Below are 14,455 nucleotides of genomic sequence, written 5' to 3'. Positions count from 1 at the left end.
ATACCAATTAAAATCAAATTTCTACTAAAATATTTTTCCATCAATTACCTTTAGCTGAGAACCAACGAAAATGACATATAGAGAGACCAATAAATTAAAAAAAGCTTGTGATAAGTCCTCAAAAGAAAGTTTGATCACCGTTTTCCGAGCGTGTAATTGCCCAAATCACTCATTTGGCCATTTCTTCAACCACGAAGTCCTCTCTACATCTCTTCTCCGCTACACAGTCTACTTATCCAGCACACTCACGCTAAACAAAAAATATAACAGCAGCATCAGTTGGGTGGACAAAAGGAGAATTTAATAACAAATTAAAACCAAACAAAGACACGATGATGAGACAATAGAGGTCAAACCACAAACTATAAAACTGGCAATTGAACACAAACGCAGTTGGAAGAACAGTTGACTGAATGGAGAACTAAAGCCTCATCTTTGTGATAAACACGGTTAAAAGATTAATAAAGGCAATGGCTGTGTAGCAACACCAGCAGTATAGCTACGCATGACATTCTTAAAACATAAGATGGAAGACATCAGAAACTCCAAACCTGATGGAGAAACAATCCTCGATTTGTTGGTACGTAATAGTTTCATTGATTTGTTGGAGTCGGAATCCCAAACCCCGAGAACTTTCTGGTGGGCCCAGGGGTCGACAGTGATTGGGCTTGCCGTTAACTCCACGCCGAGGATGACGATGGTGAGGCATTTCCGTTTGTCCTGCGCAAACACAAAACCCAAACTTGATAAATGATAGAGGGAGGAGAAATGGATTTTGTGCCGCTATGAGAGCAATGAGAAGAAGAAGAAGAAGAAGAAGGAGAGAGAGAGAGAGAGAGAGAGAGAGAGAGAGAGAGATAGATCGTGTCCACTTAAGGGTAGAATTGTGAAATCTAGTTAGTTGTCATGGCTCTAAAAAAAACGTCGTGGCATTATCGCCACCCTTGTACAATTGAAAGTTTCCCAATAAAAAATCGGACCAAAATAGAGAGAGAGAGAGTATGGATGCAAGAGCAAGAGCTCCCGCGAAAATCATACTCACCTGCGGTGGTGGCCGCCTCCATTGATCGTTTCAAACCTTAATTGTAGGGAGCTCCTAAAGTGGTGTAGCTTTCATAGAGATGGGAGCTTGTTTCTTACAAAGATGGGAGCTTTTGTATGATATTTGTATAGAAAAACAGGGATTTATCACTTGTGTTTATTAATTGGTCTTTGATGAACTCATATATCTAGCCTAAGTCATGATATCTTGAAAAGAAAATCATATATTGTACCACTAGCCCATTTCTTACACTTATGGAGGACTCGGACCAAATTTTTTCTTCCTAAATTATTGTACTTTTTAAAGTGAATACTCTATGCTGAATTATTTTCATAATATATGTACACGCTCCCAACCTTGGGAGCTTCTATATTCGCTCGCTCCCCTACTCCCGCTTCGTGCAACTAAGTTTCAAACGATTTTTTTGCTATTGGTCACAGGTCTGGAGAATGGCACATGAGAGAGAGAGAGAGAGAGCGCACTACTCTTACCCAAGTGAGAACTCTGTATTTAGCTTTCTAGACACCCAATCCCCTCCTCATTGGCCAATGAAGGTCACAAACCAGATCATTTAAGGCTTTCAAGCTCAACTAACTTCCTTTATTTAGCCCTCCTTTTGTTTTCTGATGTTTTCGCACGATATTGATTTTTTTGGACGAGAAGACGGGTTGCGACGGTGGACGGATGGGGGTGCGACAATGGAGAGTGGAAGGGCTACCGGGAAAGCCGTCCATGGGATGCGACGGTGGGAAGATGAGGAGCTGGACAGTGGAGGGTGATCTTACACTCCAGTGGTTCAACTGAAAGCAGAGAATAGACAGAGAGAATAAGGCCTTTAATAAAATCTTCAGCGCACTCATCATCCAGCCACAAATGGAGCATTTCCTAGGTTACCATATACAAAGAAATCCAAGAAGAGTTCAGCACTGTGCCTTCGCAGGAGTTCGAATTTTCAAGTGACAAAAAATGCATCTAAGACCCTTGACAGTACTCTTACCTTTTGAACGTAACCTTCTATGTAGCGGAGCATCTTGTTCCTATAACGGTAGTGGGTCAGATCTAGAACAAACCCAAAACAATCGCATACATTGATAAGTAGTCGTGCATCTGGAAGCTTTGCTTCCATAAAGAAGTTCTCTGTCTTTTCAGCGTCGTAGAAGTTTGATTCTCTTGTCACACGTTCAACCTCCTTAATTTGTCCAAATTTGCAGCAGCCTCAATGTACTTGAAGTGAATGTCAGGATCCTCACTGTAACAAAAAAAAAAAGGCAGATAAATAAAAGAATCGCAATTTGAATTGAATATTAAACTTATTTTTTCTAAACAGATTACCTGGAGCTCAAATATGACCCAAGGAAAAAGTACAGCCCATCATATGACTTGAACTGCTCAAAGCATTTAGTGCATGCATCAACTCCCAGTTGCTCAGAGTATTCCTTGGCAACCTGCAAAATCACATGTTAGTCAACATATCATTTTTTTAACAGTGCTCAAATACAACTGACACAGCAAATGGGTACCTACACAATTATCTGGAGGTTGCCTCTTCGGTTAACCAACAGAAGGTCCTTCATGCACTCCAGTGCCTAGTCCTCAAAAAGAGTCCCAAAGAACTCTACAAGAAACTGCAAAGCTCTAAATGTTACATAAAAGGCCCGTAGATCTGCACAGTACATGGCTTGAGAATTGCGGATACTCACCTGTGGCTCGGTTGCATGAGTATTCACAATGACACGTTTTATATCCTGTAATTCAGAGTAGTGCTGCAAATGAGGTGAACTGTTACAATCTAGCAAATAACTGAATCTGTATTTCCAAGTAGGAACTTTCGAAACTACCAAACATATTAATAAGTGAAAATACATGAAACGTGATAGTTATTATAAGTTATCACACATTCATACACCAAGTATCTAAAGAATCAAATGCATTGAAACTTGCTGAATATATACTCAACAGATGACATGATACAATTACGAATGATATTTATTTTCTGAGAATTGTTTGTAGAAGAAACAAACAATCAGGCATGTATCCAACCCACACCAACACACGAAAAATGGTAAATTTAAAAATGTTCAATAAAATTCAGAGGAATTGATTATAGAATTGTCTTGTCAATAACAAACAAAGGGGGAAAAAGACAATCAACTCTATGGGCTTAAAATAACCAAGGCATCCGTTCATGAGAATGGAGATATCATATAAGCTAATGTCAAAAATGTCAGATAAAAAATATCCTATCATTCACTTGCTTGGAGTATATCAGAATTTTATCGAACTCCCTACACTCTGCAAAAGCCACAACAACTTTTGGAGTAGCCCTGGCTTTGATGTATATTTTTAGTGCAAGGTCATTGTCACCAGTCTATAAGAAATCGAGAGTATAAACGTCATTTGCGTACATATAGGCAGCAAACTACAGTCTCCACCACATAAATCAAATTAAGTAGTACAAAAATGCTAATTTAAAGACTATATGGGTGTGTATATATGGGTGCGTGTATATATATATGGATGGATGGAACCTTGAAGAGGTCTCCAAGTTCTTTCTTCACTACATTCCAACTTGTCTTCAGCCAACCAGTCCTCCAAAAGATTTTTCTTGTGCTGATTCACCACAAGCCATGACAATCCAATGAAATGCATTAAGCTTCCCTTTAGTCCAAAGTGCTCCAAAGTACTGTAATAAAGGTGTTGTTTGCCCAGCTTGTACAGGAACACTCTGCAAATAAGATACAGAAACGTAATTAGCCATAATGCATCTTTATTAAAAAAAAAAATAGTGTCACGCGACATTCTTTGCACAAATCGTATGCTCAGTAAAATTGTTCTAAATTGTATTGTTGTTTTGAGCATGTGAATGTGGCAAAAATTCAATTCGTGTTTTGCTATTGCTAGATTCATATTGTTTAACAAGATTCCTATTTGGAAGAGTAATTTTTTGGTTGGATGTTTGCCAAGAGCAAAATGATACAAGAACAGCAGCATAGTGAGAACAAGAGGAAGGCACAGGCATCTAGATCACAAAATGGGAAAACCACACAAACTTACATCACGCCCAGCAACATCAAGCATAGAGTCTCTCACTCTAGAACTCATCTTCAAAAGTCAGAACTTCCATTAAAAGAGTCACCATTATACATCCAAAAGGCACATAATTGAGAAAAGTATATACTACCCAACCTAATCTTTAATTACTTTTACACTGCCCATAAATTCTAGAGAGAACAAAACATGTCAACATTTTTTATCCGTAAGTGAGACCATACTTCCACTCAAGAAGCTCAATATATTATGCCACACCAATGCACAAATTTAACACAGAAATTAATCCGTGCCCATTGGACTATAATGAAAAATTCACCTTAAATTGCTCATTTCATCATCTCCATACATGAATTCATGACCCAACATTAAATGGTACCAAGTTCCAAATCATACAAAGACAAGTAACTGACAAATATGGAAGATAAAACACTTCTGAGGTCTAGCAACTCCATGAGCCTCCTCAAGTGCCTTCAGACATCTCCAGAGCTGCAACAATTAGTGATGTTGCTTCTAAGCCAAGCCTCCTCAATAGATTAGGAGTTTTGTTCGTCAGCAATTGAGATATTTTTTCGATACAGGTAAAATAATGCCAAATCAAATACAAGGCCAAATTTGAGTTCAATCCAACCCATCAATCCATTCACACATATATCTAGCAAACAATTCACACATATCTTTAGACTAAAATAGTATTTATTTTGAGTTAATATTTGATAAAAGTGATATCTTCGAGTCTCCCATTTATATTATTTTATTCTAGTTATAACAAGAAGGATGGACAAGTGTGGGAACTTCAGATCTGCCTCAATTTGGTTTTGAATTGCAGTTTCCCAAACCCTACAAGTGGGTTAGTATAGCCTTTGTTGTCTCCATTTGTTTGCATTTCAGCATATGACAATATTCAACATTTAGCAAATACAAGCACAAAAAACCAAGAGTTTGAGGTTCAGTAGACATTACTAACCACATCAGGAACAATGCAACACCTTTGAATGTGTAAAGTTTATAATTCTTTTGACCAACAACATCCAAGTACCTGCACATGTACTCACAGCAATGAGCCAAGATTGTCAAGAAAAGGTAAATAGAGGAACCTTTATCATGTTCACTTACCATCTAAAATTGATAATGGGAGTTGTGCTCTTGGTGAAGAGAACCATTAGTATGTAAACCTGTGCTTGGCCGCTTACAAGGGAAAGGAAGATCGAGAACATAGATAGTCCATGGTGTAAAACATATTACAAAATACATACAAGATATGGTATTTACAAGATTCCAATAGAAAAAACACAGTTAGAAGTCAGTAAAACAATATCTTAACAGCAAACAGGATATCTCTGTAGTTCTGTACTTACAAAGTCCAAAGCACCGAAAGCTGGAAATTGCCAAACAAATCATCACCAGGTCTGATAAAAAATAGCCAAGGGACAAGAGACCATGAGGGATAATATAATAAAAGGAAATCAAACAGCCAAGACACTTTGGTTATATCCTTCATTCCAAATTCATAGTTCCAATAGCATCAAAGCTTGGGTAGTTGCCTAATGCGCATCATTCTAAGATCAAGAGCCTATACAGTTCTACATAGCTACAGAAAGTTAAAACTATCCAGTTGCGATAAAAAGAACGGTCAATAACTATCCCTTATATAGAACCAAGAGAAGCAATGCTATTGTACCCTCCTTTCGAGCTTTTGCTATTCCCTTGTGTTTGTTTCGTTACGCTATAACAAATCACTTGTTACCACGTGATACCACACACATATCAGTGCTTGCCAAGAGTCAAACACCCAAGAGAAATAGATCTAATTAATCTAACTATTCAAAGTCCTTCAATAATAATTAGACTGTGACCAAGTATCATGCTGTCCGACAACTCCAAACTCTGTAAGCTAGGATAATGTTAGTGGACTAAATGAAAATCAATGATCTTATAATTAGTTCTTATTATAAACAATCAAAACATCTATTGCTTCTCACTCAGCCGAAAGTAATTTCACAGTGCTGCTTCTGCAACAACATACCCCCAATGTGGGATCCGATAAAGTACACATTCTATTGACAATTAGCTCAACACGAGAACCCTCATCAAATAGATCTGACAACAGGAGGAGATAGAGAGAAGCAACTGCCACAAAAAGCACACGAAATGTAGAGAAACCCCTGAACAACAAAAGCCGCTAGCGTTTGAGTTGGCAAAACCACCTAAACAATCATGAACAATGATATCCTACAAAGTTGAATCCACATAGAAAAGCAAATCACATCCCATTCAATTATTTCCGCATCGTTGAGTTTGGCACATCAATTAGGGAACAAAGGGCTAACTATACCCGCTAATTTGCTGATAAAAAAAAAAAAACTATACTTGTCATTTTGTAAACCTTCAAAAAGCAACATTCACCCTCTCTAGCCGTCAAAAAAAAAAAATCACATTTTAAAAGTATCCAAATTGCTAAATAAAAGTATCATGCATTCCCAAGGAATATACTTAAGTAAATAAACTAACTTCTGGAAGCAGAAACAAATATGCATAAAATGGCATAATTCAATAAAAGAAAAGACCTGATAACTTGCTTTGCTGGACTAAAAGATGCACGAAGCATAACTCCTTACAAAAAGCTATTCAACATGGTATGCGCTCCATATACAAGAGGATTTGCCAATTGATACTTGGCACTTGACAACACTTCCTAAGATCTAAGAGCAAGTAAGAAGGTTATTTTCTGTATTCTCAGTCTGATTTAATTTTAGCTAATAACAAACAACTGTAAAATAACAAATTCTCAAAACTTTGTCCCTTATCAAAAACCTACCTAAGGGAGCATGCAGATTCACATGTACCTTGCCTCATTAAGCCTCTTCTTCAATTATATTTTTTTCTTGCTAGGCAATAAAAGACCGTTTGAACGATTGACATACAAGGTTGGAAGACCAACGACGCACCACTTGACAGATTGGTATGGCAGTACCATTTTTTCGTTTCTTGTTACATCACTTATGACAAACAGATTTACTCTCTCCGTCCCCATTCTTTAGTCCCTTTTCGGGATTCTAAGTTAATAAGGAGACATAATAATTGCATATTTGATCACTTGATTTTCCAAATTTCACCCTTGAATCTTTTAAGGAGTAAAATTGATGCAACATCAATAGGAAGGGCAAACTGGGAAATTCCTTGTAGCCATTTAGTTCTAAAGTAGGACAAGAAATTTGGGACAGCAAAAAGTGATAATTGGGACTAAAGAATAGGGACGGAGGAAGTTTCAGGTTCATAGAGGCTAGAGGGGGACTTATCAAAAAAAATAGAGGCTAGAGGGGGTGACCTCGCATGATGGTAAATCTATTCGTACCAGTATTGTGGAAAACAAGTATTGTGGAAAACAAGTATTGTGGAAAACAAGTGAGGTAGTACTTCCTATGAACTATTGCACCCGGACCACCCTGCTTTGAGCAAAATCCATAAGCACTAACTATGACTCTATTATTTCAGAAGCACCATACACCATAAGCACAGCTAGTGTTGGAATTCAAAATGCAACCAAGTCACCATTAGTATTGAAACTCAAATCATGAATGAAATACCATATGAATGGCTGATGATGCTGGTCTTTGAAAATCACAACCAAATAAGACTTTCAAAACTGTCTAGACTGAAGGTGCTTCAACTTTGAGCAAAGCTTCTGCCGTTGATTCTGCAATGGAACACACGGAATAAAGACAAAGTCTCCTTTGCGTTCCCCAACAGCTACAGCTAGTGCCGCTACTATTTGCCATTTCCAGCGATTAAAAAATTGAGACTAGGTGATCGCCTAGGAGTGAGGCGAGCCTGTATCGCCTCACAGGTGTGAGGAGAGGCGAGGTTGAATGAGGCGAGCAACTAGTTGTGAGTCGGCGAGCCTAGGCATGAGGGGTGAGGTGTCAAAAAATCTCACCTCATGTCGTTAGGGCAAAAAATGAGGTCTTATGAAAAAGTCCACGATCAAAGAATACCTCTCAAGCTCTCTATCTCTTCTGCAATCATCAAAGACTCAAACTCACGCCTTCAACAGCAAACAACGATCTTCAAATCTCAGAGGTAAGATCCTCTCTCTCTCTCTCTCTCTCTCTCTCTCTCTCTCTCTCTGTGGGCTCTGCCATCGCACCCTTTTCTCTCCCTCTCTTCTCTGATTTTCTTCTTTGTTTTTACATGTGGGCTACAGTGCACACACGTAAAAACACACAAACACGCTATATTATACAATCTTCTCCTCTCTCCCACGTGCTGACATAGAGGGACACAAACACACACATATATTATATTGTATGTATGTATATTGTATTTTATATGTATTTTATGAGGAAGAAGAAGATGTGGAAGGATATAAATCAAATGATGATGATGATGAATTTCTTGGTGTTGATTAATGCCTATGCATGCCAATAGATTTGATTGCTTTATGCCTTTATCATTTTGTTATATCTCTAAGAGTCTAAGACCAATCATGAATGAGCGTATTATATGTTTTTTACTAGAATTTCAAATGTTCCATTGTTGGTTATTATGCAATATAGCGATGTTAAGGAGTAAATTATATTGGTCATTTATGTAGTAATTTTTTTTTAAACACTCGCCTTGCTTCATATGAGGCGCTCGCCTCGCGCCTCGTCGCCTTGTCTTTTACGGGTTTTGTCGCTTCACGTACGGTTCACACTTTTTAATCACTGGCCATTGCAACACTGTAAATTAAGCTAATGTGAAGAGACCATCAAACTGGACTATCAATGAAGGAAGCATGGTAAAGTGCACATAAATTGAAGTGGGTCTCTAGGCCTTCCTTCTCTTATGCCATTTGGCTTTGATTTGGGGGCATGATTCCATAGCAAAACAAAACAGGTATAGGAGGCACTGTTTTAGAATAGCTATTCTAAGAGCAACCACTTTGTGCATATTGCCAAAAGTCAGGTCTGCCTCCAATCTTTCCCCACCCATACCCCCAATGACTGGGGACTACACAGGTTCTGTTGTTGTTGTGAAGAGGCCATCAAACTAACATAATAATGAAGAATGTAATAAATTGCCAAACTGCACATTATAGATTTCATCTGAAGTAGTAACAGATATATGCTGATTGATTACAAATTGCCAAACGGCATAATTATGTCAATGGCCTTCCCCTTACATCAATGGCCTATGATTTTTGCAGGCTCTCTCAAAGATAATCCATTTTGGTAAACAATTAAATTTGTAGAGGCTAAATTTCATACTTCACCAGATACCGAATGTATATGAAGCTTCCATTAGAGCATCCGCAATGAGAATAATCAAAACCAATAATCAAAATGTGTCACGTCAGCATTTGATTATCTATTTAGTTCATAATCAAATTTAACAACCTCTACCTCCACATTGGTTATTTTTGCATCTTTAACCAAAAAAACTCCCACAATGCACATATGTCCAATCGCAAACGAGTTCCAATCACGCACCCGACCACACTAAATTATTCGTCTCAATGAGATGATTCCAATGTGGGGTGTTTTTGAGTTATTGAGTTTTGAGTTTGGTTATTGGTAAAAGTTGTTAAGTTTAGTTATGGAATGGATGGAATTTGGTTATTTGCTAAAAGACTTGTAACTTTGCTTATTACAATGTAGGGTATTTTTTGACCCATTTGCTTATTACAATGGGGACGCTCCTAGAGCACAAATATATTTCACCTTTTAGATGCATCACACTTCATTTCTTTTGCTAAACTTTTTGGGAGTTGAGTTTTGTTCATCCTCCACTTGAGATGGTGAACATTACCTTCTTTCCTATTGGTTGAAATGGTGTGTATCTCACCACAAAGTGATATCATGCTTACAAAAAAGTGGTGAGGTTCACACCATTTCAACCGAGTGAGGGTAATGTTCGCCTTCTTTTAAGGAGGATGAACAAAATTGCACTCACTTTTTGGACTCTAAAATGTTCTCCTACCCATAGGCTAAAATGGTTCCTCATCTTAGTTTGTTAAGACGTCGTGTTTGTTAAGACGCTTGTGATTTGCAAGATAAGGCCTAAGACGCTTGTGATTTGCAGGATAAGGCCCGTGGTGGAAGAGGCAATAAAAAGGAGTGCAAGATAAAGCCAAGGCCCGAAACGATTGTGCTTTACCAAACTGCATGATTACAAAGACCTACAGCAAGAACTGAATGTGAATGTAGAGGAAAAAGGATTTGACTCGGTATACCAAACAAAGCTAAGCTTGGTTATTGGAACCCTAATTTAAAATAATAATAATAATAATAATAAAACAGAATTCACATCCTCTTGGAAGTCTAATTTCAAACAAAATCCCTAATTTCTTATTAACTCAGAACCCTAATTTTTGGGGGTTGAAAAAGTTATAGTGAGGAAATTGAAAATCTAGCTCATAGACACACACAGAGGGAGAGAGAGATACCTTGATGTGGCATCGATTCCGGTGGTCGTCAATTGTATTCACCAATGCTGGGCAAGCAAATTTCTCCTCCTGCGGTGGTGGCAGGAGTTGGAGGCGGCTCCGGTAGTTGTGGTCATCGGTGCTGTTGGTCGACGGTGGTGGTGAGTTCGTCTCTCCCTCTCTCTCTCTCTCGTTACATTCCAGAGAACGTAAGTAGTGTTTTTTTTGTCCTCATTTAAGAGGTGGACCCGCCGGGTGTCAGCGTCCGGTTTTGGGGAGACAGGAAACCCAAATTTCAGCTGGATTTACCGCACAAACAGTAACCTGGACAAACGATTTTACCAAAGAGCCCTCCGACCCAACAGCACAAAAGGACAAAATATTGAGTAAAAAAGAGGATGCAGAGGGAAAACATCTAAAGTCTGAAAACCCATTAAAGTAATTCGTCAATAACCTAAATAGTGGCTATGGCCCACCACTTAGAAGGGTGAAATTACTGCCAAAAGAGGTTCAAACTTTAACCGTTGACTTATTTGGAAAGCATAGTTGAATTAAAATTAAAAAAGATAAAAGAAACAAGGAATTGGATATGAGATATAAAATAAAAGTTCCACTGTTAAAGCGGGAAAAAATTGTCAAATCTATACCTGCTGAAGTGTATCTATGTTCTGAGGACCAACTGCAATATCCTTCTTGACATTCTTGCTGGAAATACTTTTATTCAACAGAGACTTCAAAGCATTCATCTTGTCTGGTTGTGTCAAAGATAACAATGCCCAAAACTCCACTAGGGATGTGAAATTTTTGTCCAATTCGTCTACCAGCTGTTCATTTTATTCTTTTTCTTTAGCCTTCTCGGCCTGGAAAGATACAAAAGAGTATACAACAAACAAAGAAGTTAGTGAATTAGTTCCTCGTAGAGCAGGCTGAAAATGTTTAACAGGGAAGAATATGACTAGTCATCATCACCTTGAAGTATTTACTCTTAGAAATGATCTCCTCTATCACTTCACTTTTAGTTTTGTGCCTCTAAGATAGAAAAACATCACATTCAAAGTTCAAAAAGAAACATGAGTTTTTTTCTTATATCAGCTCAAGAAAGAAAACGAAGCACAAGACATGATATAGTATTCACATTTTCCTCTCCTTCGATGAAACCTCACTTTAGTGCATTCAATGCATCAGTACCATTGAGTTGTTTCAAAATTGAAGACTTCTCTGTGCAGAACAAAGGAAAATCATTGCCGAGCAAAAAAAGAACAAAGGAAAATCATTGACAATGTACATGTAAGAAAGAAATATAACAATAACAAACTAGATGTGTAACAATCTCATATAGGATCTGAAAAATTAATACTTAACCATGGACAAGCTTGTCAAGAGTTTTAAAGAAACTTTAGTTAATATCCTTCAAAGAACTCAGGACTAGAAAACTAAATCAAACAAGCATATAAATAGTAGGTCCTACCATAGAAGTGCAAACACAAAAGAAATCAATTGTGTGCTTACATATCAGCAACTATGTACTCAGTACGCCTAAAAATTGGCTGCCCTTGGGAGGGTAACAGAAAACCCAGTGGGCAGCATTTGCTTGGTCAGTAGCACCTGTGAGTGTTTCGATCATTGACAAACAAATCCAAGAGAGAAGTGATTCCCAGGTTGTGGATGCCTGTGCAAATGGAAATGTGGATATTGGAAAATCTCCTATACCATGTCTACGTATGATATGGGGTCTTTTCTCCCTCTTTTTGTGGTTTTCATTCAATGTTTAGTTTAGTGGCTGTCTTAACATTTGTAGTAGTGAGTTCTTCTATTGTACGTCTTGTATGGCTCGGTTGTGCTCCTTTTTGGCACCTTCTCAATGAATTACACTCGACAAGATATACAAATAGTACATGCAGAACTACACATATTCGTATGCATACATATATATTAAAGAGAGGACGAAGAAGTGATAGATAAGCATTTCTCAAATTAAAGCATCCTAAAACGGAAAACCCCCACATGGCACAAATGAGGACTCTTCACTCTAGACTGCTTTAACATGACAAAGAAGTTTATTTTGCGATCAAATAACTTAACAAGTTCTACGCTAGCATACAGATTTCAAGTATACAAAATCAAAGGAATCTGATACTTTTGCTAAATAAGGAGGGTGCTAAGATTTTTATTTCCTTCTGTTTTGACAAGAATTCAGATAGCAGGTAAGAGCACTATAGGAAAATGCTATGTCAGGAGGTTAACTCCAAAATCTCACACTTGATATCTGCGGGTATGCGGAAGGATCTCGCCACGCACTTACCAGCAGGCCCGTCGCCAAGTAGTAAAGCAAGTAAGCCCTTCATGAAACTTGTCCCTCCTCACTCAAAATAAAGTACCTTGGGCTCCATGTGCCTCCTCTCTATACACGGGAGTACTAGGACTCTAGGAACACTTGAGGAGATTTCCACGATCAATGGATATAAAGGAAAGTGCCTAATGTGAGGCTCTAACCCCCATAAGGCAACGCGTAGTCCTTAAGGTGTTGAGGCATAAGTAGTTTGTCAAAATGGCAGTACATGGGGCCACGGGGTCCAACCCACCTAGATTCCAAAACACGTCATCACATGCATGCACTCACTTTACAACAAAAGGCTATACTACTATTGCATCACTATTTGAAACCTTTAAAACTCTCAGTCACTCTTTACTGAGTCTCTAGTAGAGACCCTTTCGCGTCTTCCCCATTGTGCTGCTTTATCTCTCACAGTCTCACATAGTTCCAAAGCCTCTGATGTGTTTTGCCATCTCTTCACCAGACATTCTGTTGTCTCTAAACCACTTATATGACGTTTCATTCCAAGCCATTAACAATGGAATAACGAATTACGTCCAAAACAAGAGGAAGCGGAACAGATGCAACACACAAAGAGAGGGAGAGGGAATAAACAGCAGCACTTCATCTCTTGATAATCACATCATATTCTAGATAAAACTATAAATATAACACACCAAATTCTAGAATATGGGCGAATAATCAAAGAAAACCAACAGAAGCATGAACATTGTCAGCTAAAAAGTACCTCAGCCGAACCAGGAGTGATTCCAATCAATACCAACCATTTTTCGGTAGGATCACATTGGTGGTTAATTACCAGATTATTGGCTAGATTAGCCATTCTATCAAACATCTTCGCAGGCTCAAATTCACCTTCCAAAAAAAGAGGGGGGAAAATCCATATTAACATGGTGGGAAAAAAACCAGACAACACAAAAAGAAGGCATAAAGTAGCATATTGCTCCTTCTGTTGAAAAGAAAGTGTGTTGCCTTCAATGGACCAATGATATACAGAGGTTTGTGTGACAAGACCCAACATCTTTGGAGTGGTCCATTTTCAAAAAACAACCTACACTCAGCTCAGCCTAAATCACACACGTTATTTAATTTGCTTTTGCTTTTATAACAGCCCTTGTGAGACAATTTGGTATGGACCTCAACCAATGACGAGAAACATTAATAAACAGAATTGATGTATCCCACAATTCAAGCATGAGTACCCAAAGACTCTGATATCACGTAAATGACATAGTGCTCATGATTTCTCACGGAGTGTAATATTCTGTTTCCAACGCAACCCAAATATGCTCTACTCAGAGAAGAACTTCAGATTTGGATACGTAACTTGCATTTCTTATGATACTAAGTTATTAGTACAAAGATGCCTTGGACTCCATACTCACTAAGATGTCACCATACAAAGAGGATGTTATTGAGGTTACACATGAACACTATATTTCAATCAGGTTACACGTGAACAACTAAATATCAATCATTTTTGAGTGTCATCTTGCATGCTCACCAAGATGTTTAACACAAACAGCTATGACACTAAGAAAGCAGTTTAACAAATCTCCTAACGAACTTTAAGAAAACACAAGCAACTGCTAAAAACCAAGACTAATGCATCAGTAAAAGACTT

At 38.1% G+C, this 14,455-nt stretch overlaps 1 long non-coding RNA gene and 1 other non-coding gene across 2 annotated transcripts in view; one reads left to right on the top strand and one right to left on the bottom strand.

Annotated features, from left to right (window-relative positions):
* LOC131330013 (uncharacterized) overlaps nt 1-14,455 on the bottom strand; it is a 31,245-nt gene that overhangs the window by 4,310 nt on the left and 12,480 nt on the right. Inside the window, exons 10-15 of the long non-coding RNA XR_009200930.1 lie at nt 13,559-13,686; nt 2,743-2,848; nt 2,569-2,667; nt 2,375-2,466; nt 552-2,291; nt 139-250 (exon numbers count right to left, since the gene is read on the bottom strand). This is a non-coding gene — a long non-coding RNA (uncharacterized LOC131330013). The remainder of the gene's footprint in view (nt 1-138; nt 251-551; nt 2,292-2,374; nt 2,467-2,568; nt 2,668-2,742; nt 2,849-13,558; nt 13,687-14,455) is intronic.
* On the top strand, nt 8,855-8,962 carry LOC131331636 (small nucleolar RNA snoR100). The gene has a single exon (XR_009201445.1). It is a non-coding gene; the product is annotated as a small nucleolar RNA snoR100 (small nucleolar RNA).

The sequence above is a fragment of the Rhododendron vialii genome, chromosome 6a (genome assembly GCF_030253575.1).
Source record: "Rhododendron vialii isolate Sample 1 chromosome 6a, ASM3025357v1".
Lineage (NCBI taxonomy): Eukaryota > Viridiplantae > Streptophyta > Magnoliopsida > Ericales > Ericaceae > Rhododendron > Rhododendron vialii.
Note: the sequence above shows the minus strand (reverse complement) of the source record. Positions and strands in the feature narration are given on the sequence as shown.